The following is an 18,054-nucleotide window of genomic DNA, read 5'->3' on the forward strand; positions in this document are numbered from 1 at the left end:
ACTTAGGACAGGTTGATCAGGCTGTGGCTGATGAGCAAGGCATGAATCCATCGGCTGCTGGGGGAAATTGTTTTCTGCTAGTGGATCTGTCAAGTGAATCCATTGGTTTAGACGCAGGGTGTGTGTGCAGGAGAGAGACTAGGGGAAAGAGAGACTCCCAGACTGATTATGCTGGGGGTGCCATTAGAACCCGTGAGAAATCTTTCACTCCTACCTTTCAATTTCCAGGTGGAGAGACTACCCCGGCCCAGAAAGGGACAAGCATTTGGTTGAGGTCACACAGCAAGGGAGTGGGAGAGTTGGAAGGAGGAGGATATGGAAGACGCAGGTTGCTCCTGGGTCCTCAGAAAGGAGGCTGGGTGTCCGGCCATCCCTCTCTTCTTTCCTAGACTTCAAACTCTAGCCTTATGATTTTTAGTGAGCAGGCGGTGCCTCTGCGCATGGAAAAAGACACCCCATCCTCTGGGTGGCGTGATCTAGCACTAGGACGTATGGACAGTGAGCAGGCACAGGCCGGGCTTCGCCCACTGAGACCCCTGGCTGTGTGCAAAGAGCCCTGACTGGCACCAATATGCCATTCCTGACCCCACCTTAAACAAACAGATTATAAAAGGAAATTTTATGGCCATGATTTATGGGCAGCCAGCACTGCTTGCCAAACATAGATGATAACACAAAAATAAATATGTCTCCAATACATTTTGTAATTTTTTTTTTTTCCCCCCAGAGACAGGGTCTCTCCCCATGGCCCAGGCTGGAATCTACTGTTGCAATCATAACTCTCTCCCACTCCTGGGCTCTAGCGATCCTCCCACGTCAGCCTCCTGAGTAGCTGAGACTACAGGCATGCACCACCATGCCCCACTGATCTTTTTGTGTTTTTGTAGAGATGGGGTTTCATGGGCTGGTCTTGAACTCCTGGGCTCAAGTGATTCTCCCACCCAGGCTTCCCAAAGTGCTGGGATTATGGCTGTGAGCCACCATGCCCAGCCCCATCTTATATTATTATAACATTTATGACATAAATATGTGTGATGTATATGCATATTTGGATATACATACGTTATATTTGTATAACATTATTGTAAAAGGTTTGTAATCCCAGCACTTTGGGAGGCCGAGGCGGGAGGATTGCTTGAGACCAGGAGTTCATGACCAGCCTGGGCAACATAGACCCTGTCTCAAAAAAAAAAAAAAGTGCAAACCTGAAGAGCAAGCAAACCTGCTCATGAGGATAGACTGATCAGGTTGCTCTCCTAAGATGTGGAGAAGGAATGGAGGGTAGCTGAGTTCTGACGGTGACTGTGGCTGGGGGTCGGGGCTGGGCAGGTGCCACGAGGTGGGGTGCTGGCAGCAGGAGGCAGGGATGGGGTGGAACAAGCTCTGGCTGAGCACCAGGCACTGAGCTCAATGCCCTGCAAGAATTTTTTAATTTTTATTTTTTGGAGACAGGGTCTTACTCTGTCATCCAGGCTGGAGTGCAATGGCTCGATCTCTGCTCACTGTAACCTTTGACTTCCAGGCTGGAGTGATTCTCCTGCTTCAGCCTCCCGAGTAGCTGGGATTATAGGTGCCTGCCACCACACCTGACTAATTTTCGTATTTTTAGTAGAGACGGGGTCTCACCATGTTGTCCAGGCTGATCTTGAATTCCTGACCTCAGGTGATCCACCTGTCTTGGCCTCCCAAAGTGCTGGGATTACAGGAGTGAGCCACTGAGCCCAGCTGTATCTTCTTCTTATAAAATAATTCAAACATACAGAACACTGCAGAGTAGCAGAATGAATCTGCCAGGTACCTGCCGTCCAGTCCCAACCGGTCCCAGTATGCAGGTACTTTCTTGTTATCTCATGAAGAAACAGACCATGACAGGTGTTACTGAAGCTGCACTCCCCACAGGCTCCAGCCCAGTCCTTCCCCTTCCCTCCCTCCTGAAGAAGAGCCATGTTCTCAGTTGATTATTCATTTTTCCATTGCATGAATTTATACTGTTATTGCATATGTACATAACCATAAATAACATATGCAGTATTGTTTTTCAACTTCCTAGATCTGTGCCTCTTTTGTAGTTGGAAACCCTGCAGCCCAGGGGGCTGAGCCACTTGCTCAAGTGCATTGGTTGTGAGTGGCAGAGCTGGGCTCAGACCCTGGGATCCTCCCTCTGAAGTCCCTCTCATGGGGGAATTCAGTGACCGTGGGTGGTGGTGCCCTGGCAATACATTCCTTTTCCACAAAGGCTGCCCTGAGTCAGGGATAAGGACACTTGGATTTATCGGAATGACTTTTAGGGCCTGGGGACCTGCTGGATGGTTCCAGGACTGAGGGGGCCAGGGTCACATGGGGCGGGAGGGGAGAATGTGCAACGAGCCTGCCCCTTGACTCCCTGTTCTGTTGCAGAAAGGAAATCAATACCTCCCTGCTACAGCAGGCTGGGGCATGACACTATGGCCTGTGAGGTGACTGGGGCAGGGCCGAGGGGGCGGGCACCTTCTCTGCAGAGCAGGGAATGGCTTAATCCTGGGAGACTTATGTCACCAAGGATCACAGAACTATAGGTGAGGAAAAGGAGGTCCTGGTCACCCCTCCTTGTTGCTCTGGCTGAAAGGTGGGGTAATGGTCATGAGAGGGAGGGTCTGCCATGGGGCTGGGTTTGCCCAACTGGCTTTAGGCCTGTCTGGGGGGATGTGAAGAGGGTGATGGTGTACAGCTGGAGGACAGCTGGCTGTCACAGCCTGCAGGGAACAAGGCCACCAGTGGGGCCAGGGTGGGGAGGACGGTCAGGGGTGGGATCTCCGTGCAAATGCGTGGGACCACAGTGAGGATCCTGCACTCGTGGGTGCCTCACCACGGACCTGACACCCCCCCACCCCACTGTGCACAGACATGTGCATGTGCACACACGTGTGTACACCTCTCCACATGTATCACACATGCACACAGAAGTGGACACACACGTGCTCACACGGAGAGACAGGGGAGTCCTTCCCACCGCTAGAGGGTGCTAGAAGTCTTCCCAGAAGAAATTCACTGGCTGAAACGGATGGACACACTCAGAGGCAAAAAAAAAAAAAAAAAAAAAAGGGGGGGAAGAAAGAAAAAGAAAAGCAAATCCCTAGAAAAATACAGCCATTGATGGTAATTCAAGTTGACGACACCCGTAAATCCTGGAGGCTGATAACAACAATAATAAAATATGAACAGAACGGTGCCAGATTAACCGAGATATTGCCTCCCAGATCAATAAGCCGCACTGACATTTTTTCCTGACATTCGCACCCCAAGCTGGTCTCTGCTGTAGGTTTGTGGGTATTGTGTTCACCTCTGTCCAAGCTCTTTTTTTTGAGACGGAGTCTTACTCTGTTGCCCAGGCTGGATTGCAGTGGCACAATCTCAGCTCACTGCAACCTCAGCCTCCTGGGTTCAAGTGCTTCTCGTGCCTCAGCCTCCTGAGTAGCTGGGATTGCAGGCGAACACCACCACACCCAGCTACTTACAGGCACGTGCCGCCTCGCCCAGTTGATTTTTGTATTTTTAGTAGAGATGGGGTTTCACCATGTTGGCCAGGCTGGTCTTAAACTCCTGACCTCAAGTGATCTGCCCACCTCAGCCTCCCAAAGTGCTGGGATTATAGGTGTGAACCACTGTATCTGGCCTCCAAACCCCTCTTCTAACTTCTCTCTGCACCACTAAGAGCTGCATGGCGGGGGGGGGTTGAGAAATCACATTTCTGACCGTGACGCCCCTGGATCTTAGCTGTCCCAGGTTCTCCAATGGTGACCCGAATTGCAGCAGGGAATTGGGCCTGCCAGGGTCTCTTTCTGCTAGGCCAGGAGCCCCACTGGTATCCCAGCCATGGCTGGGCTGCTGCCCTCTCCCCTCCTTGGGGCTGAGCAGGGACAATTGCAACAAGGGACCCCACCCTATACCCCCAAACTTTGCTCATGGGGAGGCAGGACCAGCACCAGCTGACTTCAGTTGGTTCCTGTTTGCAAGGTAGTTTCCTTTGTTCTCATTCACGGCCAATGGCTAATGTGCGTGTCTGTGCAGTTATTTTTTGCTGTCAGGGTCTCCAAGGACAGGAAAAGATGGGCTTTTAAATTTTAACTTTTGAAAGTTATTTTAGGCCAGGTGAGGTGGCTCATGCCTGTAATTCCAGCACTTTGGGAGGCTGAGGCAGGTGGATCACCTGAGCTCAGAAGGTCAAGACCAGCCTGACCAATATGGTGAAACCCCATCTCTACTAAAAATACAAAAAAATTAGCCGGACAGGGTGGTGCACATCTGTAATCCCAGCTACTTGGGAGGCTGAGGCAGCAGAATTGCTTGAACCTGTGAGGCGGAGGTTGCAATGAACTGAGATCCCACCACTGTACTCCAGCCTGGGTGACAGAGGGAGATTCATCTGAAAAGAAAATTTAGGCTAGGTGTGGTGGCTCATGCCTGTAATACCAGCACTTTGGGAGGCTGAGGCAGTTGGGTCACCTGAGGTCAGGAGTTCAACACTAGCCTGGCCAACATGGTGAAATCCCGTCTCTAATAAAAATACAAAAAATTAGCTGGGTGTGGTGGTGCATACCTGGAATCCCAGCTACTTGGGAGGCTGAGGCAGAAGAATTGCTTGAACCCACAAGGCAAAGGTTGCAGTGAGCCGAGATCACACTGCTGCACTCCAGCCTGGATAACAGAGTGAGACTCATTTGAAAAAAAAATTTTTAGATTCAGGGGGCCTACGTCCGGGTTTGTGACTTGGGTATATTGTATGATGCTGAAGTTTGGGGTCCTACTGAACCCATCACACACACAGTGAACATTGTACCTAACAGGTAGCTTTTCAACCCTTCCCCCACTCCCTTCCTCCTCACCTCTGGAATCCCAGTATCTGTTGTTTCTGTTTGTGTCTGTGTGTACTCACTGTTGAGCTCCCACTTATAAGGAAGAACACGAAGTATTTGCTTTTCTGTTTTTGCATTAATTCACTTAGGATAAAGACCTCCAGCTGCATCCAAGCTGATGCAAAGGACACAATTTCATTTATTTTCATGGCTACATAGTATTCCATGGTGTATATGCACTGCATTTTCTTTATCCAATCCACTACTGATGGGAGCTTAGGTTGACTCCGTGTCTTAGCTATTGTGAATAGTGCTGCAATAAACATACAATTGCAGGTGCTGTTTTTTTTTGATTGAACGATTTCTTTTCCCTTTGGCACAGATGCCCAATAGTGGGACTGCTGTGTTGAATTATAGATCTATTTTTATTTTTTGTATTTTTAGTAGAGATGGGTTTTGCCATGTTGGCCAGGCTGGTCTCCAAGTCCTGACCTCCTGTCTCAGCCTCCCAAAATGCTGGGATTACAAGCCTGATCCACCGTGTCTGGCCGATCTATTTTTAGTTCCTTGAGAAATCCCCAAACTGTTTTCCATAGGGGCTGAACTAATTTACATCCCACCCTCCTCCCCACCCCTGCCGCCTTTTTCTCCGAAGCCTTGCCTGCAACTACATTTTAACTTTTTAGTGATGGCCATTCTGACTGGTCAGACGCTACCTCATTGCAGTTTTGATTCACATTTTTCTGATGATTAGTCACGCTGAGCATTTTCTCATGATTCTTGGCCGCTTGTATGTCTTCTTTGGAGAAGTATCTGTTCATTTCCTTTGCTCACTTTTTAATGGAGTTTTTCTTTTTTTTTTTCCCGAGACAGAGTCTCACTCTGTGACCCAAGCTGGAGTGCAGTGGTGCGATCTTGGCTCACTGCAACCTTCACCTCCTGGGTTCAAGTGATTCTCCTGCCTCAGCTTCCGGAGTAGCTGGGATTATAGTTGCCCGCCACCACGCCTGGCTAATTTTTGTATTTTTAGTAGAGATAGGGTTTCACTGTGTTGGCCAGGCTGGTCTCGAACTCCTGGTCTCGAGCAGTCCACCTGCCTAGGCCTCCCAAAGTGCTGGGATTACAGGTGTGAGCCACTGTACCTGGCCTTGTTTTATTTTCTTATTAAGTTCCTTACAGATCCTGGATATCAGTCACCTCCAAAACAAGCCCATCTAGAGAAAGTATTTGCAAGCTATGCCAGATGGGCTTGTTTCAGAGGTGGCTTCTGGGCCAGACTGCCCAGCCCAGTCTTGTTTGAGGGTCCTTGTTCCTCACTACCTGGGGCTCTGGAGCAGCCTGTATCCGGCCATACTTAAGGTCAGGGCTGCCTGTGAGATAGCTGGAGGGGACGCTGCCATAGAACCCTCAGCCGTCACCAGGTCTTGTATCCAGAGCATGTCCACGTTGGGTCCTGGCTGCGCAGGGCTTTTCCCACACTAGACCCTGATCCTATTGTCTATGGTGGAGGCAGGGCCGGGCTTTCTGGCCTCATTGTCTGCCCATCCAGGACCCGTATCCGCAACATTCTTTGATCAAGCACTTCCTACACCCTCCAGGTTCTGTGGATGCAAGAGATTCAGGAGGGGGTTCCGACGGAGTGAGAGGCCGCTAAGACTACCTTGCCTGCAGACACCAGTAATGAGGTGGACAGAGCAGCCGGCAGTGGTCAGCACTGAGGCCCAGGAAGAGACAAACAATGCTTCATGCCTGGACACAGGTTTGCAGTTTTGAGAACACATTCGTTCTTTCAACAACACTTATTAGGCACCAACTGGGTACCAGGCCAGTGTATAGCAGTTCCTAGGAAGACAGGGCCCCTGCTCTCTGACGTTTACATTCTGGTAGGAGTTCCCCGTGACTGCCATAAGCAATCACTGAAAACCATGTGGCTTAAACAACAGATGTGTATTTCCTCACAGTTTCGGAAGCCAGGAGGCTGAGGGCAAGGTGTCTGCCGGCTCTCATTCCCCACAAAGGCTCCAGGGAGGGTCCTTCCTGCCTCTTCTAGCCTCTGGTGGCTCATGGTGCTGCTTGGCTCCTGGCTGTATCACTCCAGCCTCTGCCTTGATTTTCAGACCTCTGGCCTTCTCTGTGTCTCTGTATCCAAATCTCCCTCTGTTTTTTTTGAGACAGGGTCTTGCTCCATTGCCCAGGTTGAAGTACAGTGGTGTGAGAACAGTTCACTGACCCCTCCAACTCCTGGGCTTAAGTAATCCTCCTGCCTCAGCCTCCTGAGTAGCTGGGAGCACAGGTGGGCACCACCATGCCCAGCTGATTTTTGTATTTTTTGTAGAGATGGGGTCTTGCTATGTTGCCCAGGCTGGTCTTGAACTCTTGACCTCAGTCTATCCTCCTGTCTTGGCCTCCCAAAGTGCTGGGATTACAGAAGTGAGCCACTGCGCCCCACTCCCTCCTCTTTCTCTTACGTGGACACCGTCACTGGATTTGGGGCCCACCCGAATCCTTTATGACCTCATCTTAACCTGATCATGTCAGCAAAGACCCTATTTCCAGATAAGGCCAGAGTCGCAGGCACTGGAGACTTGAGCACATCTCTCAGGGGGATGTAGACCAGTCAGTCCAAGAAAACCACGCAGCGGCAGAAAAGGGAGAAAATGCACAGGCTGAGGTGGCCCTGAGCTCCCTATGGGCGGGGAGGAGGGGAGGGAAGCAGGAGAGGGGCTGAGAAGGGGGTGGGCATGGGAAGGGGCAGCAGAGGGAATGCCACCATAAAGGCCTTGCACAGAAAGAGTTTTGGGGACCAACAGGGGGCCAGTGTGGCTAAATGTAGCCAGTAGGAGGAAGAAGGTTCTGGAAGGGGCAAGGCCATGTGGGCAGGGCAATTGTTCTCGTTTATTTCCAACAGCAGGGGATCAGATGCTATGGCTCTCGCCTCTTATCCCTCATTTGGGAGGCCCAGGTAGGAGGGTTACCTGAGCTTAGGAGTTCAAGACTAGCCTGGGCAACATAGCGAGACTTCCTCTCTACTAAATAAATAAATAAATAGCAATTCTAGGCTGGGTGCGGTGGCTCACGCCTGTAGTCCCAGCACTTTGGGAGGCTGAAGTCAGTAGTTTGAGACTCCCCAGCCTGGCCAACATGGTGAAACCCCATCTCTACTAAAAAAAAAATACGAAAATTTGCCAGGCATGGCGGTGTTAGCCTGTAATTCCAGCTTCTCAGGTGGCTGAGGCATGGGAATTGCTTGAACCTGGGAGGCCAGAGGTTGCGGTGAGCTGAGATGGCGCCAGTGTACTCCAGCCTGCGTGACAGAGCAAGACTCCATCTAAACAAAAAAAAGTAGCTTCCAATGGGAAGGTCTCAATTATCAGAGTGACATTCCAATTTGTGTTCCAGAAAGATCCCTTCATCAGGATGTTCGTCACTCGAATCCATGGATAGAGAATTCAGAGAATCTGTGAATGTCGAATGGGAAAAAATAATGACATCTTTATTTTTCCTACTCCCTAATGGAAAGTGAGCATTTCATTGCATTATGAATGGATGGAAGAAAAACAAAAACAAAAACGGCAATAACAGACTTAAAGAGAGCCAAATCTAGAACGAACTGCCATTCACAATTGCTACCAAGAGAATAAAATACCTAGGAATACAACTAACAAGGAACGTAAAGGATCTCTTCAAGGAGAACTACAAGCCACTGCTCAACGAAATGAGAGGATACAAACAGATGGAGAAACATTCCATGTTCATGGTTAGGAAGAATGAATATTGTGAAAATGGCCATACTGCCCAAAGTAATTTACAGATTCAACGCTATCCCCATCAAGCTACCAATGACCTTCTTCACAGAACTGGAAAAAAACACCTTAAACTTCATATGGAACCAAAAGAGAGCCCACATAGCCAAGTCAATTCCAAGCAAAAAGAACAAAGCAGGAGGCATCACACTACCAGACTTCAAACTATACTACAAGGCTACAGTAATCAAAACAGCATGGTACTGGCACCAAAACAGAGATATAGACCAATGGAACAGAACAGAGGCCTTGGAGGCAACACAACATATCTACAACCATCCGATCTTTGACAAACCTGACAAAAACAAGCAATGGGGAAAGGATTCCCTGATTAATAAATGGTGTTGGGAAAACTGGCTAGCCATGTGCAGAAAGCAGAAACTGGACCCCTTCCTGACACCTTACACTAAAATTAACTCCAGATGGATTTAAGACTTAAACATAAGACCTAACACCATAAAAACCCTAGAAGAAAATCTAGGCAAAACCATTCAGGACATAGGCGTAGGCAAGGACTTCATGACCAAAACACTAAAAGCATTGGCAATAAAAGCCAAAATAGACAAATGGGACCTAATCAAACTCCACAGCTTCTGCATGGCAAAAGAAACCATCATTAGAGTGAAATGGCAACCAACAGAATGGGAAAAAATTTTTGCAGTCTACCCATCCAACAAAGGGCTAATATCCAGAATTTACGAAGAGCTAAAATAGATTTATAAGAAAAAACCAAACAAGCCCATTCAAAAGTGGGTGAGGGATATGAACAGACACTTTTCAAAAGAAGACATACATGAGGCCAACAAACATATGAAAAAATGCTCATCATCACTGGTCATTAGAGAAATGCAAATCAAAACTATATTGATATACCATCTCACGCCACTTAGAACGGTGATCATTAAAAAATCTGGAGACAACAGATGCTGGAGAGGGTGTGGAGAAATAGGAACACTTTTACACTGTTGGTGGGGGTGTAAATTAGTTCAACCATTGTGGAAGACAGTGTGGTGATTCCTCAAGGACCTAGAAATAGAAATTCCATTTGACCCAGCAATCCCATTACTGGATATATATCCAAAGGATTATAAATTGTTCTGCTATAAGGACACGTGCACACGAATGTTCATTGCAGCACTGTTTACAATAGCAAACCCTGGAACCAACCCAAATGCCCGTCGATGATAGACTGGACAAGGAAAATGTGGCACATATACACCATGGAATATTATGCAGCCATCAAAAACGATGAGTTTGTGTCCTTTGTAGGGATGTGGATGAAACTGGAAACCATCATTCTCCTTAAACTGACACAAGAACAGAAAATCAAACACCGCATGTTTTCACTCATAGGCGGGTGTTGAACAATGAGAACACATGGACACAGGGAGGGAAGCATCACACAGTGGGGTCTGTTGGAGGAAAATAGGGGAGGGACAGTGGGGGGTGGGGAGTTGGGGAGAGATAGCATGGGGAGAAATGCTAGATATAGGTGATGGGGAGGAAGGCAGCAAATCACACTGCCATGTGTGTACCTACGCAACAATCTCACATGTTCTTCATATGTACCCCAAAACCTAAAATGTAATTAAAAAAAGAAAAAACGGCAGGGGCGTAGCGTGGCGCGGCGCTGGGACAGGTTCACCGGTACAAACATGGGGGTCTTCCTATCCCGCGGCAGCTGCCGCAGGTAGCGCGAAACACCGCGCATGCCTGTCAGGACTCTGGAATAATGACTGTTGGCTCCGCCTCCGGAGCTTGTTACTCAATCCTGTGATTTAATGCATTCACACACACACACAAAAAAGCACGCAAATTACCGGATTACCCATTTGCTCTTTAAATATTTTGATAAGAAAGCCAAAATATTTTGGCTTCCTTTGCAATCCTGTGTGTTTGATTTTATGCATTTGAAAATGTTATTTTGAGAAGGGGGTCTCTGGGCTTTCAGAGGTTCAGGGGTTCATGGTTCAGATGAGGCAGAGGGTGGGGCTGGAGAAAAGGAGGGGATTTGAGGTGTCTGTTGGGGTTCAGCTGGGAACCGGGGCTGAGACTTGGGCTTCTAGCCTGAGTGACCAGCGGGTGGGGATGCCATTGGCCAAGGGGAAAGTGGAACAGGTTTCCTCTTTCCAGGGAGAAAGTGTTGGATTTGTTGGTTTTTGAGATGGAGTCTCCCTCTGCCGCCCAGGCTGGAGTGCAGTGGTACTATCTTGGCTAACTATGACCTCCGCCTCCCAGGTTCAAGCGATTCTCCTGCCTCAGCCCTCCAAGTAGCTGGGATTACAGATGCCCACCACCACACCCGGCTTTTTTTTTTTTTTTTTTTTTTTGTATTTTTAGTAGAGATGGGGTTTGGCCATGTTGGCCAAGCTGGTCTCAAACTCCTGACCTCAGATGATCTGCCCACCTTGGCCTCCCAAACTGCTGGGATAACAGGTGTGAGTCACTGCTTTGTTTGAATTTGGACACTGACTTTGGGGAAATCTGAGCTGATAAGCCAAAGGGACCTGTCTCTACTAGGCTGGCCATTTAACAGGCCGGCTGGAGGGGCCTAGGTGAGGGTCCCCTGGCATGGCCTCATTGGGTCCTCACAGTGACTTTGCGTGACTCATCACTCATGCTTTCTAGTCTCACATTACCTCCCTGGGGTTACAGAAAGCTGTCTGAGAGCTAGGACGTACCCATTTCCATTCCTGGGACCCCACGTCATCCCACGTCACAGGGATCTCCCAGCCCACAGACACCCTAGGACTCCTCCCCGTGAAATTACATAGGACAGCACAGCTGGGGGCCCCATTATTCTGCCACCAAGACCCCAGGCCAGGCGCAGTGGCTCATGCCTGTCATCCCAGCACTTTGGGAGGCCGAGGTGGAGGATTACTTGAGCCCAGAAGTTTGAGACCAGCTTGGGCAACATAGTGAGACCCTATTTCTTAAAAAAGAAAGAAGGAAAGAAAGAAAGAAAAGAAAAAGAAAAGAAAAGAAAAAAGAAAATTAGCAGGGTATGGTTGTGGGTGTGTGTGGTTCCAGCTACTCAGGAGGCTGAGGCAGAAGACTGAGCTCAGGAGGTCAAGCTTGCAGTAAGCTGTGATGTCACCAGCCTGGGTGATAGAGCAAGACCTTGTCTCAAAAAAAAAAAAAAAGAAAAAAACAAGACACCTAATGTCCACTCCGTGCTGGGCCTAGGTTGGTAATAGCCAAGCAGCTGGTGGGTCTCAAAGCCTGTGTGTGTGTGTTTCTTTCTATTTCTCTTTTTCTCTCTGTTCTCTTTCCCCTCTTCCTGTTTCTGTCTGTCTGTCCCTCTCTCTCTCCTCCCTACCTCCTCGTCTTCTCTCTCCCTTCCTTCCTCCTTCCTTTCTCTCTGAGTCTCCCTCTTCTTCCCTTCTCCATCCCTTCCTCCCTCCCTCCGCCCCCCCTCTACTTTCTCTCTGTCTCACACACACACAGAAGCAAATGCAATTTTACAGCCCCATACCTACGTTCATATCCCACCCATCAGAGGAGCTAGGGGAGGCACACAGCATCAGTCAAAACAAGATCAGAACCGAATGTGACATGTGATTAAGACAGACATTCCTGTATCAGAGACTCATTTCCAGTCACCCCAAGCTGCGTGGAAACTTTCAATACAATTTTTAGCCAGGCACCTGGGGTTTCAAAGCAGACCATGCTGAGAGGAGACAGTGTGAGCCTTTGGCCCCCTGTTCACAAACAGCCAAACAAACCAGAGAGCCCCCAGTCCTCTCTCCTCTCTCTCCTCCACGCCCCCTCCTCACCCACCCGCTCCTAGACGCAGCTGCAGCTCCTGCCCACACTGTGAGCCCCAGCTTCCTGCCAAGGGCCCCGGCTGTCTTGCTGTTCGGCTGCTGGGGAAGGATGAGGCCGGGGAGTTCAGGGACCCAGGCTGGGGTGCTCCTGTGGGCAGAGGGCCTTATTGGCACCAGGGGCCTTGTTGACCCCAGGGGCAATGCAGGAAGTGGGCCATGCTAGGGACCCTCAGCCAGGACCAACCTCTCCATACCTGGGTCTGCAGGGAAGAGGCACTGGGACTTCAAGCCAAGCCCCTGCCTATGACCCAATATTGGTGGTCCACCCATCTCTTTTTTTTTTTGAGACAGAGTCTCCCTCTGTCACCCAGGCTGGAGTGCAGTGACCTGATCTCTGCTCACTGCAACTTCCACCTCCCGGGTTCAAGTGATTCTTCTGCCTCAGCCTCCTCAGTAGCTGGGACTATAGGTGTGCGCCACCATGCCCAGCTAATTTTTGTATTTTTAGTAGAGATGGGGTTTCACCATATTGGCCAGGCTGGTCTTGAACTCCTGACCTCATGATCCGCCCTCCTCAGCCTCCCAAAGTGTTGGGATTACAGGCATAAGCTACCAAGCCCGATCTTCATTCTTTTTTTAAAAAAATTAAACTTTTTTTTAAATAAATTTTTTTTTTTTTTAGACAGAGTCTCACTCTATCACCCAGGCTGGAGTGTAGTGGCAAGATCTCGGCTCACTGTAATCTCTGCCTCCTGGGTTCAAGCGATTCTCCCGCCTCAGCCTCCCGAGTAGCTGAGACTACAGGCGCCTACCACCACACTGGGCTAATTTTTATATTTTTAGTACAGAAGCAGTTTCACTATGTTGGCCAGGCTGGTCTCAAGCTCCCAACCTCAGGTATCTGCCTGAGACCCCCACCCCTCGCATTTTTCAGCACTGCCTCCTGAGCCTCCGGGCACTCCAGTCTTCCTGAATTTTGCCTGACCTTGACCTCTGTCCTTGGACCTGATGCATACCCTAGTGACGCCTGTACCAAGTAAGCCCCGAGGTGGCCGTGAGTAGCCCTCTAACCCCTGTTCATTATTATAATTATTATTATTTTTAGAGACAGTATCTCACTCTGTTGCTCAGGCTGGATTGTACCATCATGGCTCATTGCAGCCTTGAACTCCCGTGCTCGTGATCCCCTCACCTCAGCCTCCTGAGTAGCAGGGACTACAGGTGTGTGTCACCACGCTGGCTAATTTTTTTTTTGTAGAGACAGGGTCTTTGATATATATATATATATATATATATGTGTGTGTGTGTGTGTGTGTGTGTGTGTGTGTGTGTATTTTATTGCACTTTAGGTTCTGGGGTACATGTGAAGAACATGCAGGATTGTTGTATAGGTACATATGTGGCAATGTGGTTTGCTGCCTCCATCCCTGTCACCTATATCTGGCATTTCTCCCCATGTTATCCCTCCCCAACTCCCTACTCCTCCACTGTCCCTCCTTTAGTCCCCCCAACAGACTCCAGTGTGTGATGCTCCCCGCCCGAGACAGGGTCTTATTATGTTGCCTACGCTGATCTTGAACTCCTGGCCTCAAGTGATCCTCCCACCTTGGCCTCCCAAAGTGCTGGAATGACAGGTGTGAGCCACCATGCCCAGCTGGAGGTTTCCCTCTTCAAATCTCAGCTCTGTTCCCAGATATGAGACTTCTCTGAGCTTCAGTTTCCCCATCTGTAAAGTGGCAGTGATCATCACCAGGGCAGCATGACCATGCCGGGTTTGGAAATACCAGGTATGAATGGGCTGGGTGCACAGTAGGTACCCTCATCTGCTGGAGGAGACAGTTCTCTTGGCCTAGTTTGGAGGTCACCTTCAAGGTTAGAAGACCCAGGGGCCTCAAGCAAAAGGAGCTGCAATCCCCACTCCGCTCCCCTGAAGCAGGCGCTCAGAGGCATGCGCAAGGCAGTGACGGGAATGAGATGTGATGGGAGATCAATGGGAACACGGGCAGCTGCCTGCTCAGGGCTGTGGCTGCCCCAGCCCTAGGGTTGCTGCTCTGACTCATAAACAGAGATCTGATAACAAGAAACCAGGCCAGGTACTGGGGCGAGGGGGGAGCTGCCGATGGCAAAGGACCCAGGCCTGTGGGGAGGGGAGGCCCTCTGACCCCTTAGGTGAAGCACCGCTAGACCTACCTCCCCAGAGGCCCCCATGAGCTGGTCATGGGCAAAAGTGAGCTTTCAGTTTCTGATTATTATTATTATTTTTTTTTTGAGATGAAATTTCACTCTTGTTACTCGGTTGGGAGTGCAGTGGTGCAATCTCGGCTCACCGCAACCTCTGCCTCCCAGGTTCAAGCGATTCTCCTGCTTTAGCCTCTTGAATAGCTGTGATTACAGGCATGCACCACCATGCCAGGCTAATGTTTATATGTTTAGTAGAGACAGGATTTCACCATGTTGGCCAGGCTGGTCTCGAACTCTGGACCTCAGGTGATCCACCCGCCTTGGCCTCCCAAAGTGCTGGGATTAGAGGCGTGAGCCACCACGGCTGGCCAATTATTTTTAATGCATACAAATTCAGTGAAATCCTTGGATCGGGAGAAGAGTTAGGTATGACCAGAGGAAGGGTTGCCCAGGGAACTGCCTGACAGTCCTCTTGGCCCCTCCTCTGTCTCCGAATTGTGTCTCCAACCTGCCTAAAGGTCCCTATGAGCCCTCTGGTGTTTCTCAAATTTGATTTTGTTTTCCTCCTCAGCATACTGGTCGGTGAAGGCCTGGGGGGATGAAACAGGCCGTGAGAAAAGCCTGGATCACAGCCGGTGGGCCTTGTGGGCTCTCGGGAGTGGCCGTCCCTGGTGTGCCCCCGACTGGTGACCTCTTTCCTGAGGATGGCCAGTCCCCACAACCCAGCTGAACGCACAGGTCTGGGCAGCCACCTGTCTGCCATGTGACCTTTCCCAGGCTGCAGTGGGTCAAGCTGGAAGCCGGCTGGTCCAATCAGATTCCTCCTGCAGTTCTGGGCTGGAAGCCATGTGGATATGGATATGGGAGCCAAATATAAAAACAGTCACTCGAAGCCGACTCAGAGAGGAGGAGAGAGATCACATTGTGCAAAAGGCAGAGATGAAAAGAAACAGGTGTTCCCTGTCTGGGAGACAGGTGTAGACAGATGTGCTAGTAAAGGTTCCCTGCTCTCCCTGGAAGCATCCCGATTCATGGCTTTTGCCAGCTCCCTGGTGTAAACACCCCATCACGTCAATATCAAGCTGCCCCTGTAAAGTCACTGAATAGGGACTTGGGAAGAGGCGCCCACAATTGGCTCTCACTGGTCTGGGCTGGGTGTGGTCTAGAGTTCTCATGGTTTCGCCGTCCCCCTAGAGCCTGGCAGCTGTCCACTTTCTGGCCATGATTTTTTTTTTAAATAATTTTTTAATGTGAGATGTTGTGTATCAAATCTTTATGGCAACTATTTACCATTGGATAGATGATATAAACATGTGACTGAATAATTTTATTATAAAAATTTAATACTTATAACAATTGAAAAGTATATCTATATTAACTATATAAACTTTTGATATAAGCTTTTGGATGTTGACTTACAAAAAATAAATGAGGGAATACATGATTTGTCATATTTTTTGGGGAGGGAGTCAAGTCAGCACCACCATGGGGCACTTCCTGTTCTGGATCCAAAGCCAAGATCAGAAAGGAGGTGAAGATTAAGGCCACTGTGAAGTCATGACCGAGATGACCTACCTCCATGGTTATTTTTACATTCACTCACTCACCCACTCAACCACCTGTATGTATTAAGTACCATTTGTTATCACGAGCCACTTTGCTAAGGGCTAGGAATATATAGGTGACTAATTCAAGGTCCCAGCCCTCCAGGAGAGCATCTCTTGCCAAGAAACGATCAGCAACATCACCATTCTGTGGAGTGCCTGGGTCTGTTCCTGCGCTGCGGCCTTGATTGCTGTAATGGGTGGGTGAGTGAGGATGTGCGGAGCTGTCATACTTTAGACCTGGACCAATGGTCTGTATGGCCCCAACCTGCACTCACCTTCTATAGTTACTCTAATCCATAGCACATCATCGTGTGAATTTGTTCATACAGCAACAGGAATAACAGGGCACAAACTATACTGACAAGCAAATTATAGGCAACCAGTTTTGGCACAGAAGTTCGGCTGGGTGGAACCTGGTCTGAGGAAGGGACCGGTTAGAGAGGCTGTATGCGAGGAACTTGATTCAGAGTGAGAAACCCTGGCAAAGCACAAAGAGTGCTTGGGACTTGGGAGTTATCTGTGGAACTCAGCCAGAAGGGACTTAGCAGCATAGAGTCCTCAGCAGAAAGGGATCTTATAAATAATCTATCCCAGCCCTCTCTTTTGCAGATGAAGATACTGGGGCTTAGAAAAGGGAAGTCTCATTTAAAATGACATAGGACTGGGCACGGTGGCTCACACCTATAATCCCAGCTTCTCAGGAGGCTGAGGCAGTTGGATGGCTTGAGCCCAGGAGATCGAAGCTGCAGTGAGCTATGATCCTGCCACTGCACTCCAGCCTGAGTGACAGAGCGAGATCCTGTCTCAAAAATAAATAAAATGGAAATGACACAGGGCTGCAGCTAGGACCAGGACCTGATTCACCTGGTTCACACCAAGCCCTTCCCACTCTACCACACTGCACGTCTTTCTTCCTCAAGAACCAGTGGCTGCTGCAGGGAGAAGTCTGGCTGGCCCGCGGTGAAGAAGTTCTGGCTGTGAATCTTATCTGCCCACCAAAGATGTGACCCAAGGCCAGTCTCTCAGAAGTGTCTGAAGCTAAGAAACACAGCCCAGCAACCAAGCAAAGGAACTCTAAGGCTTTTGCTTCTTGGTCGGTCATGGTGGCACATAACAGTAAACCCAGCACTTTGGGAGGCCAGGGTAGGAGGATCATTTGAGGCCAGGAGTTTGAGACCAGCTTGGGCAGCATAGTGAGAATCTGTAGAAAATATTTTTTAAAAATTAGCCAGGTGTGGTGGCAGGTGTCTGTAGTCCCAGCTACTCTGGAGACTGAGGTGGGAGGACTGCTTGAGCCCAGGAGTTAGAGCCTGCAGTGAGCTGTGATTGTGCCACTGCACTCCAGCCTGGGTGACAGAGTAAGACCCTGTCTCTGAAAAGCTGCCTGAGGAGGAAGTCCTCCATTTTTGCTTTGGGCACCAGCATGTGAGGATGTGATATTTGGATTGGTGGCAGCTATTTTGTGATATGAGGCAACCTACCTAACAAAGAAAACCAACAGTTTTCTTGAACAATCAGTTCTAGCCAGAAAGAGCCTGCTTCCTTCGTGGCACCAGGCAATTGAGGCCGAGTACGAGCTGCCCTGGTTTAGCTGGATCATGTGCTCTCCCCTTCCCTGTTGCATTACTCTGCTCCATTTCACTCATTTACGTTCTTGCTAGCACCTGGGCAACTCCAGTGACAATGTAATAACTTGTTTAATTGCATGCCTATCCCAACAAGCTGCCAGCACCTTGAGAATAGGGACTGGGGCTGATAGGTCTCTGGGCTCTTGGACCCATCCCTGTGGTTCCAGGTACATGGCAGGAACTCAGCAACTGTCTAAGGCAGGGCAGGCCCACAGAACTATCTGCAATGATGGAAA

This window comes from Sapajus apella, unplaced genomic scaffold, assembly GCF_009761245.1.
Source record: "Sapajus apella isolate SASKATOON/1434 unplaced genomic scaffold, GSC_monkey_1.0 scaffold110, whole genome shotgun sequence".
NCBI lineage: Eukaryota > Metazoa > Chordata > Mammalia > Primates > Cebidae > Sapajus > Sapajus apella.